This window comes from Helianthus annuus, chromosome 16 (genome assembly GCF_002127325.2).
Source record: "Helianthus annuus cultivar XRQ/B chromosome 16, HanXRQr2.0-SUNRISE, whole genome shotgun sequence".
NCBI lineage: Eukaryota > Viridiplantae > Streptophyta > Magnoliopsida > Asterales > Asteraceae > Helianthus > Helianthus annuus.
In genome coordinates, this window is record NC_035448.2 from 64,338,166 (window position 1) to 64,359,693 (window position 21,528).

Consider the following 21,528-nt stretch of genomic DNA (forward strand, 5'->3'; position numbering starts at 1 on the left):
TGCATAAATGAGAAACAAGAGCAACTCAAGATGAAAGGAAAGAACAATGAGCAGCTGAGAAAGAAAATTGAAGATTGCATTGAAGATTGGATGGAAGCAAGAGAATGGTACAAATCGATGTACAAGGCAACTCAAAAGATAATTGATCACAAAAAGAAGCTGAAACCAGGAGACAAACACAGAGGTGGAGTGAAGATCAATTGAATGAATTGATATGATATAATTTTTTTTGAACAATATTTAGAAATTGTTTTTCTGTTTCTTTTATAATGGTTGGATGGTCTATGCTTTAACTTGTATGTTTTATGCTTTATGTTTGTGGGACACAGTCACTTGATCATTCTTTTTCAAGAATTAGTTGTTTACATTTGGACATAGAGATAGTTCATTTTCTTGCAATACTTAGGGGGAAACTGTTAGGAAACTTTATTTGTAAGTATTGAAGAAAATCTCAATCAACTGGATCTCTGAAGAAGATAACAGTCCTGAAGAACACAGCAAGATGAAGAAAAATAGTTGGGACAACCGAAAAGCAAAGTATCTACTACAAAGAATCTCAAGTTGATAAAGAGTTGATTTGGATTATCAGAGAAGGTCGTTTCTGATGGATCTGATGATATTTCTGATGAAATATCTTCAGTTTCTGACAAATTCTGATCATCAAACTTTCTGATGATTTGTTCACCAGAATTTCTGATGAAGTGGCTTATCAGAAATTCTGATGACAGACCCACTTGTCTAAAATCACAACTCTATCCTGCCACCCATGACCGAAGCATGACATTATTGGTTTTCATGATTACAAATGCAACTTGAACGATGGATTCAATGAATATGTCAAATTGCTACTTTATGTAGGACTTATTGCATGAACAAACAATTGTTTATTCATGCCCACAGCCATCTATAAATAGAAGGCTCGAGAGGCAGAAGATACTTGAGTTTGAAGCTTAGCATTCACATACAAACACTCAAACTCCAACTGCTCTTCTCACCCACAGAAATCAAGATTCATTTGTATTAGATAATAATCTTACAATCACCTTGTTAAACTAATTTGTTTCAAAGTGATATAAACTTGATAATTCTGTAGGTCTTGTTTCTTGAAAGTCTGATTTCCATTTACGCACATCTTTTTCACATATACTGAAATCACTTGCCATATTACGTAAAAAGAAGTTGTTAAGGCCATACTGGGTCCAACACAGCTGATGAAACCGAAGCTGTTATTTCGGTTGTTCAGTACTTCCGAGACGATTCAAGTGAGTCCTATGAAGCAAGTGTCTGTCTATTCAATTGAGAGAAATCATTGCATTATATCCCTGTTGAAAACAAGGGGTTGTAATGATGGAACCCTTGATTTGAGTTTGGATGAAAATGACAACAAATTTGAAACCACATGGACCCAGATTCAAAAGGTTTGAGTTTTGGACTAAAATAACAAAAGTGACCAAACCTCAAGGACCATTTTGGCAGTTTACTCAATTTAAAAATAAAATGACCAAAATAACAAGTTTCTACTTATAAAAGATTATAAAAGATTAAAAGATCCCAGCATAAAACAATAACATTTGGGACCAAAACTATATATCAATGTTTTAGTGCATATAGCAGACATACATGAAAAATATCAGAATGTGTTGATTTGATGTTTTGAAACATCATGGCAAGAAAACTCAAACCATTCGATCTGTCTGAGTTGGTGAGTGTGGAAATGTTGATTTTTTCTCAAAGTTAATTCCTCTCGTATAAGATTTTGGTGTATGAAAGGGTAAACTAAAATTTATATAATATTGTTCGATGATCTACGAAAAGTGAGAATACTTTTCTGTTAGATGCTTAAGACAATTAAATTATTGATATCACCCCAAACTTTTATGCAAATTACTTTTATGTTATATGCTTAAGGGCATGTTTGGGTAAGCTTTTTGAAGCAACTTATTGACTTATTGGTTTTTTTAAAAAAATCAATAAGTTAAAATATTGTTTGCCTAATTGAAAAGTCCTTTTCAAAACAACTTTTCAGTAGGGAGAAAAAGTCATTTTTGAAAAATCAAAATTTGTGACTTTTTAGAGCTTTTCAACACAATTACAAATTTACCCCTACCAAATAACTTTTTACCCCCTACCAAACAACTTTTTAATATGAAGAATGTCTTTTTTAGTAATTTTGGTTTTTCGTACCCAATAAGCTAATCCAAACACTTTTTTAAAACCTCATTTTCAAAAAGTTATAAGCCAATAAGTCATTTTAACAATAAGTCTTTTTTAAGTTAACTAAGCTTAGCCAAACAAGCCCTAAGACAATTAAATTAGTGATATCACCCCAAACTTTTATGCAAATTGTCGGCAATATTTACTATAAGTAAATAAAATAGTAGATTATCAAAATCGTCCCTCAGGTTTGAGTGGGTTTGTCAGTTTACTATATTGTCCCCCACTTTTGTGATTTTTTGTCATTTCCATCAAAACATCTAACTTTTTTGTTAAAATCGTCCCTGAGATTTAAGAATTTTTTGTCATTTTCATCCAAATATTTGGCTTTTTGTTAAATTATCTTAATATAGATACTATATATTCATCTTGTTTGGCTTTTCTAGTAATTACCTTACTGGGGTGAGGATCAAATAGGAAGTTTATTTTGGCTAGAAAGGATAGTAAGCAATAGGATTATGACATGTGTCAAAATTTAAAATAAATAGGAAGGGTATTTTAGTCAATTTTTTACCCCATCTTCTCCCATCTTCTCTCTGTAACTTCAAAACCCACCATCTTCAACATTTTCTTCACTTTCTATCTCATTAATCACTACATTATAGTGTGATTTTCGTCACCACATTTACAATAATTAACTGTTGGAAATTTGGTGAATGGATATTTAGTGAATTATAATTTGATGAAATTAGAATTATTAATAAACTCTTCATATGGTGAATTAAAGACTCAACTCTTAAGTTGAGTTTTAATGTCTTTTAATTTGAGTCTTTATGTCACACCCCAACCGATGGCGGAAACATCAGGGTGCGAGCACTAAGCGTTCGGATTACTCATGAGATCCCATAACACTAAATATTTTGATAGAAATTAAATTGATTTCATGCATTGTCTAAACCATACAACCATCACATTAAGTATCAAATTACATCATTAGCAAATATTGTCTCAAAGTTTCTAGATTAACTACGTGACGTTTCTAGGCATCGTCCTAGCTTGATTCCATTAGACCCCATAGAATCCTATCAGCCTGCAACATGTATTAAAATATCAATACAAAGTATTGGCGAGTATACAAGTTTGAATAATAGCATAATAGGTTAAAACAAATATCCATATGTAAGTGTAACAAAATAGTTTCAGCCGTGCTAGTGTCGCAGTCCACGCAGTGATAGCCCAAGTATCCCGATGCTTTAATGTTTGCCCAAGATTCAAGGTAAACTAGAATCCTCCTAACAATACCCCCTGAGAATAATGGGAGAGGTGCATCTCCTATAGCTGTAACACCCCAAAAATCCAATATTTAATAAATATGGCATATATTAGAATTATGTATGAAATAACTTAAGTAGATTTGACTAACTAGGATTAGTTAGCTTAGTTTGTCTATCTATTAGTCTCAAGAAGGAAAGAGATAAATTAACTAAAGTACAAGGGTTAATCTTGCACATTTTAAGTGAAGTTTGGTTTAAGTGGGGAAGACCACAAACATTAGACATAAGTCTGATGTTGGTGTCGATGCAAGCCAAGGAGCCAAGAGGGTTTCTCTTGGTGATGAATGTTGAAGAATTGAAGTAGAATCCAACCTTAAATCTCTTGCATGAATCAAGATTCTATATCATCTAGCCCTAACAATCATGTGGTAAGTCGAATTCCTTGATTTGGTGAATTTTAGGAAAAGGGTTTTTCATCTAATCATGAAATTATGCAAACATGTGTGTGATTTGAAGTTATGAATGCAAGATAAGACATGAATAATGTTTGATTTTAGCATTTTGATTGATTTATAGCAAAAACCCATTGGGTGAGAAGTTAGCATGAGTAGGATGATTAAGTAGGATGATGTATGTGAAGTTTTGATGTATGATCTTGATTATAATACATGAATGATAAGTAAATTGATGTAGAATGAAATAATCATGTAAACTTAGATGATTATTGAAAATAAGTGAGTTCAACTAGTAAAATGTCATGCTTTATATGCTTGTACAATATGCTTTAAATGCGGAACCCGCCAAGTGTTCGATGAAATGCTTAAGAGAGCTAGTATGTGGATTACTAGTAAGGATGATGTCGGGTTCAAGGATAGTGTTAAATTAGTTAATTTTGAATGATGTTGCTAATCATGAATTATGAGATGACTATTATGGAAGGAATTGTTTATGTTGTGTGCATATATGATCTTGTGATTGTATATGTGTTTTACTATGTGAGTAGGGAATGAAAAGATGCGATTCTAGTTTATAATTTGTGTTGTTGGAAATTGACGAGTAAAGTTAAAATAGGATACGAATGTGAAATGAATGCAATATTAGAATGTGCGTTTATACTAATGAAGTAGTAACCGTGATTGTATGAATGTATAGGATCATGTATAGATGGGAAAGCATGGAAGGCAAACGGAATGGATATAAGGAAGTATGTACGAAACGGGCACTCGAGGTAAGTAACTTCCGGACTCCCTCTTTATTGGTAAAGTGATTTATTGTATGATAAATGTTAGTAGTTGTGTCGAAACGTAGATTAGATGATGAGATCAAGTATTAGTACCAAACGAGTGATTACCCAGTATCACTCCTTAATGTAGTAAAGTACGGTTATGAGTTAGTTATTTTGGAATGGTATTGGAGTTTAGAAAGGTATGGGTACGTAGAAGTAAAGATTTTCGTTAAGTCGATCAAACGGGTCAAAATGAGAGTTTACTCATTTTGGTATGATTTGCGTAAGTGAGTTCTGAACCTCACTTCTTAGTATATAATTAAACTCTATTTATGAGGGTTAGGAGTCTTGTAGGAATGATTGAGAAGGTAAGTAAATGGAAACGAAAGTCGTAATAAGTTGTTAATAGTTAACAAGGTAACGAAAAGTGCATGGCGAAATCAAACGGGTCGAACATATATGCATGAATCGTGTAACGGCAATGTAATTCATAATGTTTAAGGACCTCAAGGTATGGATTTTTAGTTAATTAGGTAGGGAAATGTTTTATGAACAATAAGAAACAAGTTTCAAGTGAAACGGATGCAAAACGAGCAAGTTATGCGAGTTTTGGTATTAAAAAGGAAAGCTGATCTGGGCGCTAGCATAAATTACGGTAGCCAGCATAAGTTACGGTAGGCTCTAAAGCCATTTTTCCACCGTAAGGCAGTAGGTTGTCACCGTAAGGATTTCATAGCCACCGTAAGCTACGGTAGCCACCATAGCTTACGGTTGAGGTCAGATACAAAATAAAAAGTTTATGCATTTCTTCGTTTTTCTTTGATTTCGGACCTCGTGAACCCATCCCTAGCCCCGATAAGCTTCTATAATGTACCTCAGCCCTACCAAATGGCTTGATAAGCTACGGGTGAGTATGGAACTCATCTTTAAGATCCGAAAAGTACCCGAAAGTCACTTAAAAACTTTTAGGAAGCGTGTGTAAGAAAGGGGTGTGTAAGCGAGTGTGCGGGGAAATGAATTAAGTTTGTGGGCCAGTATGTATAGGTTCAATTTCATTTCAATATGTGAAACTTTTAAGTAATTATTAATAGGAGTAAGTATGTATGTGAGTTGTTCACTCATGTTTTATTACTCGGAGGTTGTAATTAGGACACGTCAGTAAACCATATTGAATTGTGTAAGTGCTACGTATGAGCTTGTATATATGTACGTATGTAAGGGTGTATGTATTAGATGACTATAAGTATACACACGGATGTACGTAGGCATGATGTAGTATTTATGGTACACGAAGGAATGGGGCTTGAATAGATGTATTCATAGCTTCAAAACATTTGAGTATTAAGTTGCTAGTCATATGCCTTGAGTATGAAATGATATTTGCAGGTATGCTATTGAAATCCGTTGTGCAGTTTTGAGGAATTGGAATGCTAGATTGTACGTGGAAGAATGAACGAAAGGACTTGCAAGAATATAAAGAATGCGGCGTGGTCATTTAATTATGTATGATAGATTATGAATTGTAGTTATCATATTCTAATGATGTGCATGTTTGTGGTGAATGTAGGTCACGCAGATTAATATCGGTATAAAGTATTGGAGGATTGAAGATCGAGTCAAGAGCAAGAATTGTACGGGAAGAGTAGTCACATAACTGGGGATTTTATATGTAAATGGATGCGATAATTAAGTATGAACGATGTAAATCTTTTAGTCAAGTATTAAATATTTCTAGTATTAGACATCAAGTATGTTACATGGCTAGTAAAGAAAGAAAATTTTTGGGCTCATATTTCCGCTACGTTGTTTTCAAGTTATTAATTATTAGGGTGTTACAATAGCGCTACTATTGTTAAGGCGGAACTACACACTCTGGATTAAACGTCACATAGCACAAAGAATCAAGAATCAAGAATCACAAGTTTCACATACACGTAGGATAGAGTTTAGATTCAAAAAAGTTTCAAGTATCATAGTTTATAGAATACATGTTACATCCCAAAGTTTAAAATAAAAAGGGATCGAGTATACTCACAGTGATTGCTTAATAGTATAAACTGTTATTAGATCAAAGGGAGCTCTTTCAGAATTAGCCTGATTAGATTGCAACAGATAAGAGTCGAGATTACGCAAGTGTTGGAAACAGTCACAGGATCGGATGGCTGTCCAATCGGATGGCTATCCGATCGGATTGCAGGTCGATCGGGTGACAAGTGTGTGTGAGGAACGGGTGGCTGCCCGATCGGGTGGTAATCCGATCGGATTGCCACCCGATCCAAGTATTAGGTTTAGAGTTTGTCACCTCTATCGGATGGCAGCTCGATCGGGTGGCTATCCGATCGGGTTGCCACTCGATTGAGATTCCCAAGTTCCAAGTTTTCTAAAAAAGTTTTAAGTGTAGTAAGATTTCAAGGCTAAAGGACAAGTGTCTCCTGATCGAGTGGTTGTCCGATCGGACGGCCTGTCTGATCGGATTGCCGCTCGATCGGGCGATCCTTGTTCCATTCACCTTTTGTAAAATTTCTAAGTCTCAAGATTCACGATGATGGTTTGGTACGTATTGAGACAAGGGTAAACTCATAGGTACACATCCGTTCTGATCGGGTGGGAACCACCCCATTCCGATCAGTTAACTGTCCGCGATAGTGTTTATGTCAAAATCCATATTCCGACCGTCATTCTCCGGTAGAAATCCGTCTCTAAGCCGACTTTAGACTAATAATCAAGTCTACAGCCCGTTCAAAGTTGGATTCACCCGTATAAAGTAAAAGTTTGAAGGAAAGATGAAAATAACACTAGTTTTATTATGAAGGATCCTAGATCTAGCTTAGATTTGATGAAAATACATGGAATCCCTTAGATCTTAGCTAAATCTTACCAAGGATGACCTCATATAGTAGTTTGTACAAACCACCATGATGACATAATCCTCAAGATCTTAGATCTGAGAGATTTCACGGTGAAAAGTGTCACACCTTGGCTTTTGCGGAAGCGTGGATTATTTGGTATGACTTCTTAATACCATAGCAACAATCATAACAATGCTATATGAAAATAAAACACAAGATGATCACCCATTCATTAGGTTTAATACTACCACAACATCATTGTTTGAAAATGTCGACACTTAGGATAAATTACAAACCATAATTGTTTAAAAGGTGTTCACAAGACACAACAAAAGACTTTAAATAAAACGTGGTTTAAAGACATGTAACCCGTCCAGGTAAGGATTACACCTCCTAAACCAACTACCCTGGATGACATCTTTATTCAACGCAACTTAACACGCATGCAGACACTTGCCAGATCCCTTAGTTTTCTGAAATACATGTAGTTTGAAAAATCAACAAAAGTTGAGCGAGTTCATGTGTAAGTGAGTATGTATAAACCTTTGTAAACAATGTAAGTATGTATGTATGTATATCCCGGTATGATTGCAAACAAGGAAAAGATCACCAATGGTTTGCAAGGCCACTGATATGTGTGACGGTGTAGGAAGACTCAAACCTAGCAGAGTTGCACCGGGCTTCTGGCTGGAAGACATAGTCACCACTATGGGCCGCCCCGACCTCATGGGTGTGGGCTCGCTACACCCAAATAGATCTATCACTCATGCCCCTCGGTCCTACAATGAGGATTGATGGTCCCAAGTATCCGCCTACCCTATCACATGATCTATGGTTCTTTCCTAGGCTAATCATACCAATAGTATTGTAAGTATCCCTTTGTAACATGTATTTCACCCCCGAAGTAAGTAAACAAAACATTTTAAAGAAAAGGGGGACATGAACTCACAGTAGTGCGTATCCTGGATCGTATCGTCAACTCAAACTGGGTCCGCTACACGACAACCTACAACGTACTAATGTCTATTAGACAAACGGGCCGTGCCTTGCTTTTGTATTTACGGGTTTGAGTTTTGATATTATTCCAAGTTGTAACTTCTTGTTAAAATAATAATAATTATTTTAACTTAAGTTTTGTTTTTAGGGTTTAGGAAGAATAGTTAGGCAACTATTTCGTATCCATACTTCTCAAGTATTTTAACTTCCGTATTTCCTTTCCAAGGATGGGGGTATTTATACATGTATTATTGTAATTCCAAAAAATATATTTTAAGTCCCACTAAAAAAATATATTTAACTTATTTGTCCAAAAATAACATATTCCCAAAATATATGTATTTTCCCCAAAAATAATATATTTTTACTTCTTTAGTTCCAAAATAATATTTCACCAAAAATATATTTGTAAGAGTATTTTCTGGAATATTTCATAAGTTACGTTTTCTAGCTCGGTTTTACAATATAATATATGTAACTTAAATATTTTATTCCTTGATATTTTTGGTATTATTTTGGAGTTGTAATTTTCCATGGTAGTTATTAAGTAATATTATTTTACCCTAAAATAATATAACTAGTTCACAAAATATACAAATATTCACACAAGTGTCTTGTATAAAATATATATTTTAAATATATACTTATCCATTTTTATTTGTAAAATCAACCTCCGATACTTGGTATTTTGTAATAAAAACTATGGCGAAGTTTATTTTGAAAACAAGGTTAAAAATATATTTGTAAACACTTGTTGGAAAAATATTTTCTAAGTGTCGGATTTTTAGAAAATTTCAACAGAGTTTCCTTTGTAAATGAAGGTGTCCATGCCTTTAAGCATATCATTTTCTTTTGTAAAAATCATCACAATCCATTCACAATCATCAACAATTAACCTTTACTTACCAATTTTGCCAAAATCAAGTAATAACTACTACTTCATGAACTTGAATATTTGTAAAAATATGTAGTAACTTACTAGCATTCTTAGTAAGTCTTCTTACCTTTTAAAATGTGATTAGTTCTTTAAAAACTTTCTTTTTAAAGAGCTTAGGTGTTTACAACTTCCAATCATATTTTCTAAAAATATTTCTTTATGAAATTTTCTTGTTACACAAGTGTTTCTACACTTGTTTATCCACCAAAAATGAGATTAGTTTATGTAGGATCCAAGATTTAATGAAACTTATATTTTTAACTTGGTTCTTTTGAAAAACCATACATGGATCTTTACATCTACATGATTATCCACCTACTTTGATCTTTATTTTTTTTTCAAGAAACCATTTACTCATTCAAGCTCATGATTTATGTGTGGATGATCCATCATCCTACCACATTTTCCTTTCTTACATCTTGCTAGATTACGTTTTTAATCATGATCTAGCAAGACTACATGATGATTGACATCAAATACATGAGTAAACAATAATCAACAAGCATAATATCACATGAACATCATGATTTCTTATGGTTTTAAGCTTATGTTTAAGTCTCAAGTTCATGGTTCTTGGTGTTCTTTGAGATTAACAACTAGTATTTTCTTTTAACCACATAAAATAGATGTAATATAGATAGATCAAGACCCTTACCACTAGCACAAGGCTAGGGATGAATCAAAGATGAAGATGATGAAGAACAAGTTGGATAAAAGCTCTAGGAAGTGGTCCTTCAAGCTCCAATGCTTCCTAGCTTCTTAATCTTGCTTCTTGCACCTTAGGATCACTAGAGATTGAATGATTGAGACTTAAAGATGATGATGATGGTGGTGGTGCTCTCTGCCGAGACCAAGAAGAGAAGGAAGGAGAAAGAGTTTGTTGAGTTTGTGTAGGTGATAAGAAGAATGGTCTAATGGTTATATAATACAAGTCTTCCAACATTTCATTAACCCTGGTTCATATGCTCCTTAAGTACTCCACATATCCATTAAACAAATAAAGAAAATCAAATGGTAGGGTCCCACTTCACAACCAGTTTTTTTTTTTTTTTTTTTTGGGGGGGGGGTTAGTTGGAATGTAATGGTAATTAGTTAGTTTAGTTAGGAGATAAGTAGTTTAGTTAAAGGTTTAGGTGTTATGTCAAAATATAGTGTGTCAGAGTGTTCGGGGACCATAACCAGTTTAGAAAAATAAAAACAATGCTTCTAGCATTATTTTGGTGTTTCGGGTAATGTCCGGTTGTTCGGTTGGGTATCGTTTCGTTAAAGTGCTTAATTATTTCGTAAAGTGTCTTCTATATAACTTTTTGTGTCACAATTAATTTCTGGCACTTAGGAAAGTATACATGACCATTCTGCCATATTTTTGGCACATTACTAGCATATTAAATGCTGAATTTTTGCTGAAAATGCAGAATTCTGCACTTAAAGTGTGTTTTAGGCACTTCCCGGCACTTTAACTATCACCTAGTGACGCAGTTTTATGGTCCTCACTTCCCTACACTCCCTACTAGTGTAGTATCATGTCTCTGGCTCATACTGGCCTCAAAAACATTGTCTGTCTATGTGCTGGCATTGTCAGCATGTTTTCTGGGTTATCCGCTCACTGCGCTAACTATGTTTTGTGCATCAAGTTTGTCACTAAAGTTTGTGTGTAATAAATGGAGTGACAGTATGAAATGTGATGCATATGTATGTATGATACAGGAATCATAAAGCAGTTTAAATTGTTAGTTGTAATCAAGCACAGTCATTAAGCACAAATTTAATATTAATTAAGTGTACGGATACCTGTAATCGTGAGGGCTGTCACAAAAAGTGTGATTTCAAGGGTGAATCACGTAGAGGATGAATTGTAGATCAAGAAAGTACAAGGATCTAGGTTAAAACGTACCGAAATCGAAGAGGAAATGAAGAAATGTAGTGTGCGTGCATCTGGTCGAGCAGGGATGTCACATCAGGGAATTAAGTGATGTGACAGGCCTTTTTATATTGTTAGAGTGTGTAAAGAGGGGCAGTGTGCACAGATCGGGTGGTGGCCAGGTCGAGTGACCATCGGATCGGGTGGTCATCGGATCGGGTGGCTATCCGATCGGGTGGTCATCCGATCGGATTGCCACTCGGTTAATCCACCCATTCCTCATTCCTGTCCTTGCTTCGTTTTGCGAGTTAGATTTAACCGTTGCGTATTATGTGGTATCAAAATAACTAGATTACATCATAAAACACCAAAAGTTTCCAAGTTTCTTAGATTCCGCAGTGACAAGACTCTAGTCTCTCGTTCAACCAAGAATCAAGTTTCACGAGTCTAAAGAATCAAGCACCAAGTATGTATCAAGAGTCGAGAATCATAACTTTTCAAGTATCAAGTATAAAGAATCAAATGAAGAATCTAGATTCCATAGTATTAAGAGTCAAGTGTCTAGATTAAGCATCAAGCGTCAAGTATCTAGGTTTAAGTGTCAAGTCTCATAGTATTAAATATCAAGAATCGAGTATCTAGAACAAAGAATCAAGCATCATAGTGTTAAGCATCAAGTATCAATACGATTCATACCAAAAGTATCAAGTATCAACATCACATAACCACAGGGACTAAAATTGATAATTGATAAAAGTTCAGGGACCAATCCTGCCAAGAGCCTAAAGTTTAGGGACGCTGGACGTTACAGTCTCCCCTCCTTTAGGATATTTCGTTCCTGAAATCTTAGAAGAAGTCTGCTCGAAGAGCTGCGGATACTTAGCCTTCATATCACTTTTCAACTCCCAAGTGAATTCGGCACCATGCTTTCCTTCCCATCGAACCTTAACAATGGGAATTTTGCTGCGCCTCAGACGCTTGACAGCTTGATCCATGATTTCGACCGATTTCTCCACGAACTGAACAGCTTCATTTATTTGCAAGTCTTCGAGGGGAACCTGTAGTCCCTCATCGGCTAGGCATTTACGTAGGTTAGATACATGGAACACTGGATGCACGTTGATTAGTTCTTGTGGCAAGTCGAGTCTGTACGCCACCTTGCCAATCCTTTCAAGTATCACGAAAGGACCCATATAGCGAGGAGCGAGCTTTCCCTTCTTACCAAAACAAACTACTCCCTTCTAGGGAGATACCTTAAGAAGAACTCGATCACCAACCTCAAATTCCAGAGGCTTACGCCTACCATCAGCATCGCTCTTTTGTCTGCTCCTAGCCTTGATCAAGTTATCACAAATTTGAAGAATCTATCCGTTGTCTCTTGAATGATTTCAAGGCCAGTAAACTGCTTGTCACCAACCTCATGCCAGCTGAGAGGAGATCGGCACTTGCGGCCATACAAAGCTTCGAAAGGAGCCATCTGAATACTGGAATGATAGTTGTTGTTGTACGAGAACTCAATCAATGGTAAATGTACATCCCAGTTACCACCAAAGTCGATGACACAAGAACGGAACATATCCTTTAGGGTTTGAATAGTACACTCGGTCTGTCCATCCGTCTGAGGATGAAAGGCCGTGCTAAGATTCAAGTGCGAACCCATAGCGGACTAAAACGTTTGCCAAAGATGCGAAGTAAAACGACCATCACGGTCCGAGATTATGTCAAGAGGTATGCGATGACGGCATATAATCTCATCAGTATAGACTCAAGAAAGCTTTTCTACTTTATAATCTTCACGGATAGGAAGAAAGTGGGCTGATTTGGTCAGACGATCGATAATCACCCAGATACTATCGTGACCTTTAGAGGTACGGGGTAGTTTGTTAATAAAGTCCATAGCAATGCTATCCCATTTCCACACAGGGATCTTAGGTTGTTCCAAGAGTCCAGAAGGGTGCTGGTGTTCAGCCTTTACCTTTGAGCAAGTAAGGCACTTAGACACATATACAGCAATGTCCTTCTTCATTCCAGGCCACCAATAAGTCGTACGCAGATCCTGATACATCTTATCAGCCCCTGGATAGATTGAGTAACGAGATTTGTGAGCCTAAGTCATAATGAGCTCACGGAGATTATCATGGTCTGGCACCCAGACACGACCGAGATAGTACTGAAGACCGTCAGATTTAGTTTCGAGTTGGTTCACGGTAGCACCATGTACTTCAACAGTTAGGCTTCCTTCATTAGCTGACAAAAATTGAGCTTCACGAATACAAGCATGCAGATCAGTAGAGATACGAATAGCCTTAAAATGAGTCTTACGACTAAGGGCATCGGCCACTACATTCGCCTTGCCAGGATGGTAGCGAATTTCGCAGTCGTAGTCGTTCAGTAATTCCACCCAATGTCTCTGTCGCATGTTCAGTTCTTTTTTGTCAAAGATATGTTGAAGACTCCTGTGGTCAGTGAAAACCACACACTTCGTACTATATAGGTAGTGTTGCCAAATCTTTAACGCAAAAATAACTGCACCAAGCTCCAGATCGTGAGTAGTATAGTTCTTCTCATGTACCTTGAGCTGACGAGAGGCATAAGCAATAACCTTGCCAATCCACGGTTCGAGGCATCACAATATACCACGAAGTCGTCATTGCCATCAGGAAAAGTCAACACAGGAGCATTGCATAACAAGTCCTTAAGAGCCTGAAAGGATTCCTCTTGTTTGGGACCCCAAACAAAAGGTTTCTCGTTTTGGGTTAGAGTGGTAAGTGGAACGGCGATTTTAGAAAAATCTGCGATGAATCAACGGTTATAACCCGCTAATCCTATAAATGAACGAATCTCAAACACGGATTTAGGTGTACACCAATTTTTCATTGCCTCGATCTTAGAAGGGTCAACATGGATTCCTTGCTTACTAACGACATGACCAAGAAATTGTACTTCATCAATCCAAAACTCACACTTAGAGAATTTAGCATACAAACGTTCGCCACGTAAGAGTTCAAGCATAAGACGTAAATGACGAGCATGATCCGCTTTAGACTTAGAATAAATAAGAATATCATCAATAAAGACTAGCACAAAACGGTCCAAATAAGGTTTACACACACGATTCATAAGGTCTATGAACACGGTGGGTGTGTTGGTCAAACCAAAAAGCATGACTATGAACTCATAGTGCCCATATCGAGTACGAAACGTAGTTTTAGGAATATCATTTTCGAGGACGCGCAACTGATGATATCCAGATCAAAGATCGATCTTAGAGAAACAGGACGCGCCTTGTAGTTGGTCAAATAGGTCATCAATACGAGGGAGCGGATAACGATTCTTCACGGTAAGCTTATTAAGTTCACGGTAGTCGATACACATACGAAGGGAACCATCCTTCTTCTTGACAAATAAAACAGGAGCACCCCACGTGGAGGTACTTGGACGAATAAAACCCTTATCGAGTAATTCGTGCAGCTGACTAGATAACTCTTGCATCTCAGAAGGTGCAAGACGGTAGGGAGCCTTGGCGACGGGAGTCGCACCAGCTACTAAATCAATACGAAAGTCAACAGATCTAGGAGGAGGAAGGCCAGGAAGATCTTTACGAAAGACATCAGTGAAATCACACACTACTGGAACGCAGCTTATGTTCTTCCCCTTGCCCTTTTGTTCCACCACGTGGGCCAGGAAGGCAAAGTTCTGTTTACGTAAGCATTTGCTCGCTTGTGTGCATGACATCAGCCTCGGTCCTTTTGAAGGTTGGTCTCCATAGACGTTCAAGGTATCATCAGACGAAAGAGGAAGACGAACGAGTTTCTCGTGACAAACAATCTCGACATGGTTCTTATGCAGCCATTCCATACCGATAATGAAATCAAAGCTTCCCAAACGCATGGGTATGAGATCAATAGAGAATACGTGATCGTTGAGAGTCAGGTAGCAATCACGTATAATGGAATTAACAAGAATCGACTTACCGTTGGCGACCTCAACAGAGAATGACTCAGTTAACTTAGAGCGCGTACAGTTTATCAAAGACTCAAATTCCACGGACACAAAGCTTTTATCGGCACCAGTATCAAATAGAATCGAAGCGTAAAGATTATTAACAAGGAACATGCCATTCACAACGTCATTGTCATTACGAGCCTGATTAGCATTAAGGTTGAACGCTCGTCCACGAGCGGCTGGCTGCTGGCCCTGGTTCAGCTGAGGGCACTGGTTACGGAGGTGAGTAGTATCTCCACACTTGTAGCATGCACGAACAGCATTGACTGGCTTTGGGTTCTGCAGGGGAGCGGGTAGAGCTGCCTGAGCTGGGGCTTGCTGAACTGGCTGGGTAGGGTTAGCTTGACGACAGTAGGGAGTCATATGACCATAACGATTGCAGTTGGTACACCAACGACATGCAGAAGCAGTAAGATGATGGTAGTTGCAAGTCGCACACTTGGGGTGAGATCTAGTGTACTGTTTCTTAGCTTTGGGAGCAGCAGGGTTAGCAGCAGAAGTAGCAGGAGCAGGTTTAGCCGTAGGGTTTGCAGCAGGAACAATAGCATTGCATCCTGAACCCTGAGATTTCCTTTTCTTGTTCTTGCTGCCACTTGACTGCTGGGTGACTTGATTTGCAGACTTAGAAGTCACAGGAGTAGCAAACTGCTTATCACGCACGCGGTTGTTGTTCAAACTTGCTGCCAAACGATAGACTTCTTCAATAGTTTCCAGTTGAGCTGCTTCAATAGAATCACGCATAGCAGGAGGTAGACCATTGATGTACTTGGTTATCATTCGCTTACGAGTAGAAACCATGTGAGGAACGATCAAGCTGAGCTGCTTAAAACGGGTTGTATAAGCCAGGTTATTATCACCAATCTGTTTCAAGTGCCAAAACTCTTCTTCAAGCTTCAATTGTTCATGAGGAGGGCAGAACTCAAGCATCATTAGTTCACGCACCTCGGCCCATGGAAGTGCATAGGCTTCTTCATTCGATCAGATGTTTCTCTCGTTCGACCACCACTCCAACGCTCTGCCTTGAAACATCCCAGTTGCACTCCTAGTCTTTAGATGATATGGGCACTCACTGTTAATGAAGGTAATCTCGATGCTGTCGAACCACTCGAGCATGGCAGTCACCCCATCATTGCCCGTGAAAGACTTAGGGTTGCAAGAGATGAAATTCTTATAGTTGAACTTAGTAAGCTTTTACTTCTCGGCCTTTGAGTCCACAGAGGATGGAGGAGTGTTTGATCCCTGGATCTCAGAGACGATCTTTGGCACGACTCGAGCGATTTGGTCGGCCATGAATGACATCATCTTTTTCTGAGACTTTTCCCTGGATCTCTTGAGAGTGTCGGATAGCTTTCGAGAAGACATCTAAAAGATCCAACATGAGGATCGTATAAGTCTAGATTTCACGAAGCCTCTCAATATAGATTCACACACAAAAGACTAAAACTCAACAAGATTCACAAGATTCACATAGATACCGAAACCTACGACCTTTGCATGGCACGTTGTACGAGGTTTGGCGACGTGTCAGAAACGCTTATATCTAGGAAGTACCAGCGGCGTATCCACCACGCTTCGAGCATGATCGCTTTGACCCCGTACTCGGTGTCATGTTACGTGTCACAAAACACACTCATCATTGTGAATTCACATAGACTACTCCAATAGTTTCACATAGATTCCAATAGTTTCTATAGATTCAATAGACTCACAGACTCCAATAGATTTAATAGTTTCCAATAGATTCATTCGTAGGTTCCAATAGATCCAATAGTTTCCAATAGTTTCACGTAGACAATCCACAAACAACGAAATCCCGCATGGCACGTGCTACGAAAGTTCGGCAACATGACGGAAGCACTTATATATAGGAAGTACCAGCGGCGTATCCACCATGCTTCAATCATGCCACCCCCCCCCCCCCCCCCCGCGTCATCGGTGTCATGCTTCGTTAATCACAACATTAGATTCCACCATTTTTCACAACATAGATTACCTAAATAGATTCAACATGGACTAACCAAATAGATTCAGTCATAGATTAACCAAATAGATTCCACAACTTCAACCCGAGTCTACAAATTGCGAACTTCACTTAGCGCATGGTACGAAGACTCGGTAACATGCCAGAAACACTTATATATAAGATGTACCATCGGCGTATCCACCATGCTTCGGACATGTCACGTCACCCTCGTCTTCAGCGCTAGGCTACATTTCGCATTCTGTTTCTCAAAATAACACATACTTAGATTACACGTAGATTACGCTAGAGTACGCATAGATTACACATAGATTCCTCAATGATTACTCAAGTAGTTTTCATATATTGGATTCCATTAACTCATCACCGGGCTGTAAACACTAAGCTTCGCATGGCACTTAGCACGAAAGTTAGTAACACGTCTGAAACACTTATATATAGGAAGTACCAGCGGTGTATCCACCATGCTTTAGACACGTCACTTCTCCCTCATGTTTCCATGCCATGTTACATTTAGTGTCTTATAACCACAACCACGCATAGATTTATCAGATAGGTTTACATATAATCATAGTCGATCAAGATCCACACATAGGCTATCACGATGAAATAAAACTTTATAAATTTAGTTGATCCTGAGATTAGAGTAATGTTTTAGATTGCGGTCATACGTGTGATTCGTGAGGACGTCTCAAAATAAACGAAGAATCAAGATAAACGAAGAATTAAATCTAAAACCACATCTAAAAGTCGAGATAATATAAAAGATAGGCTCATAAAACATAGAGTGTTCCGAGTAGAGGAACGGTGACCAACCAAAGTGATTCGAAACCCTTTTGAATTGAGATAGCGTGTCTTGACTTACTTAGACAAATACGTCATCGATGTTAGGCCTACGATATTCGTCCTTTTGGTCATTTCACGTACTCAATTGAATGGAAGTTTCGAGACCTTGGCGAGACATGAAAACATCAAAGAGCTAGTTATCAAGGTCTAAGTTTCACCTCTAACTTGATAACGTCATACTCTAATATCGTCGGTACTTGTCCGCAGACAAGACCTACTAGAATAATATGGAGATTTTCCATCAAGGTTCGGATGTCACTCCCATCTTAAGGGCAAATCTCGTGCAAAATACAAACACTGGTGAATAGTGTTTTCAAAGTGTACATTATGTTAGCCTTAGGAAAGGCATGTAAGTTACAGGAGTATATGTGCTGCTAGGAAGCAATTATGGTAGAATGCATAAGTCTTAAACAACAGATAAGAATCAAGATTCCTAGAACTATAGACTAGGGCAAGTATTCCTACTTATCCTAATTCCCTATAGTTATGGCTCTGATACCAATCTGTCACACCCCAACCGATGGCGGAAACATCGTGGTACGAGCACTAAGCGTTCAGATTGCTCATGAGATTCCACAACACTAAATATTTCGATAGAAATTAAATTGATTTCATGCATTGTCTAAACCATACAACCATCACATTAAGTATCAAATTACATCATTAGCAAATATTGTCTCAAAGTTTCTAGATTAACTACGTGACGTTTCTAGGAATCGTCCTAGCTTGATTCCATTAGATCACATAGCATCCTATCAGCCTGCAACATGTATTAAAAATCAATACAAAGTATTGGCGAGTATACAAGTTTGAATAATAGCATAATAGGTTAAAACAACTCATATCCATATGTAAGTGTAACAAAATAGTTTCAGCCATGCTAGTGTCGCAGTCCATGCAGTGATAGCCCAAGTATCCCGATGCTTTAATGTTTGCCCAAGATTCAAGGTAAACTAGAATCCTCCTAACAATACCCTCTCAGAATAATGGGAGAGGTGCATCTCCTATAGCGCTACTATTGTTACGGCGGAACTACACACTCTGGATTAAACGTGACATAGCAAAAAGAATCAAGAATCAAGAATCACAAGTTTCACATACACGTAGGATAGAGTTTAGATTCGAAAAGTTTCTAGTGTCATAGTTTATAGAATACATGTTACATCCCAAAGTTTAAAAAAAGGGATCGAGTATACTCATAGTGATTGCTTAACAGTATAAACTGTTATTGGATCAAAGGGAGCTCTTTCAGAATTAGCCTGATTAGATTGCATCAGATAAGAGTCGAGATTACGCAAGTGTCGGAAACAGTCACTGGATCGGATGGCTGTCCGATCGGATGGTTATCCGATCAGATTGCCGGTCGATCGGGTGGCAAGTGTGTGTGAGGAACGGGTGGCTGCCCGATCGGGTGGTAATACGATCGGGTTGCCACTCGATCCAAGTATTAGGTTTAGAGTTTGTCACCTCTATCGGATGGCAGCTCGATCGGGTTGACACTCGATTGAGATTCCCAAGTTCCAAGTTTTCTAGAAAAGTTTTAAGTGTAGTAAGATTTCAATGCTAAAGGACAAGTGTCTCCTGATCGAGTGGTTGTCTGATCGGACGGCCTGTCTGATCGGATTGCCGCTCGATCGGGCGATCCTTGTTCCGTTCACCTTTTGTAAAATTTCTAAGTCTCAAGATTCACGATGATGGTGCGGTACGTATTGAGACAAGGGTAAACTCATAGGTACACATCCGTTCTGATCGGGTGGGAACCACCCCATTCCGATCAGTTAACTGTCCGCGATAGTGTTTATGTCAAAATCCATATTCCGACCGTCATTCTCCAGTAGAAATCCGTCTCTAAGCCGACTTCAGACTAATAATCAAGTCTACAGCCCGTTCAAAGTTGGATTCACCCGTATAAAGTAAAAGTTTGAAGGAAAGATGAAAATAACACTAGTTTTATTATGAAAGATCCTAGATCTAGCTTAGATTTGATGAAAATACATGGAATCGCTTAGATCTTAGCTAAATCTTACCAAGGATGACCTCATATATGTGACAACCGGTAATTAAGAGCTTTTAATTACGCAATTAACAGGTGTTTAAGGAGATAATAAATAGTGTTTAAGGCACGTATTAACTTAATTAGGCCCTTGTTATGCCTAGGAACGCTTATCGGACGTTATAGCGCGCGTGTGAGGATTTTCAGGAAGCCTGCTGAATATTAAGCGATAACGAACTGAAACCGTACAAACTACTGACAACGCCAACAAATACGAAGTTTATACGTATAACTAATACTTATGAATGTGGTTTTGCGAAAAATACTATCTTTGCGAACGACACAAAGCGCAAACATCAACGAAAACGCGACTGCAGGAACGCACCGGCAATGAAACGAAGGCATCGAACACGCGCATTACCTTCAAAACTGAAATATTATGACAGATTTAGTTTATTTTATTTTATTTTTTTTTTGAATTTTAATTTCCACAGTCGAAAACAAATCGAAAAACCGGATTAAAACGGCGAACGACGCGTTTTACGCGATTTAACGCAACCGACGACAAACACGACAAAAATCAACTACCGGCGTACAATTTACACGATTTCGATTTTTAAAAACATACGTTATCATATTTTACGGAGCTCGGGCGCGAAAACGGTTCATAGGAATTAACGGGCCACCTATAACACGCGATATTGGGCTTGTGGACCTTAGGCCCAAGCCCAAAGCCCATTATCTAAACCTAACTATAAAAGAGTAGCCAAACCCTAGACATCACTTATACTCAGCCGCATACACAGATCTCTTCCTTTGATTTTTTTTTTCTCTGCAACTTATACACTCCCATATGAAGAACCTTATCACTTCTTCATACTTTCAAATTCATTCACAGACAAACACCCTTGTCCCCTCTACCTCTCGATTGCTACCAGTAGACGCAAAGAAAAAAAAACATGACACGACTTCATCCCCTGAAACCCCATTGTTCTCTCTCCCTAGTGATCTCTTTGTCGGCCACGGGAGCCGCCGACCGGACCATCACCGGCGCCGGTAAACCGGCCGACGACAGCCGCACCCCCACACCCACGAAACCCTTTAATCCAGCGATACACCCACACCCACCTGATTTGCAACAAGAGAGAGAGAGAGAGCAGCGACTGATCGACGGCGGCAATGCGGCCGTACTGGCGGTGGAGGCGACGACAGTGGTGCGTTTTATGTGTTTGGTTCGGTTCAGGCAACAACTTAACAAGTTTACTCTTTTCAGTTTTCAGTTCGGGTATTATTTTCATCTCGGTTTTCGTTCAAGTTTTGGTCTCGGTTCAAGTGGTTCTGATTTGGTTCGAGTTTTAACTCAGATCTGGTGCAAGTCAGTTGTCGGTCAACATTTAGGTTTCTATT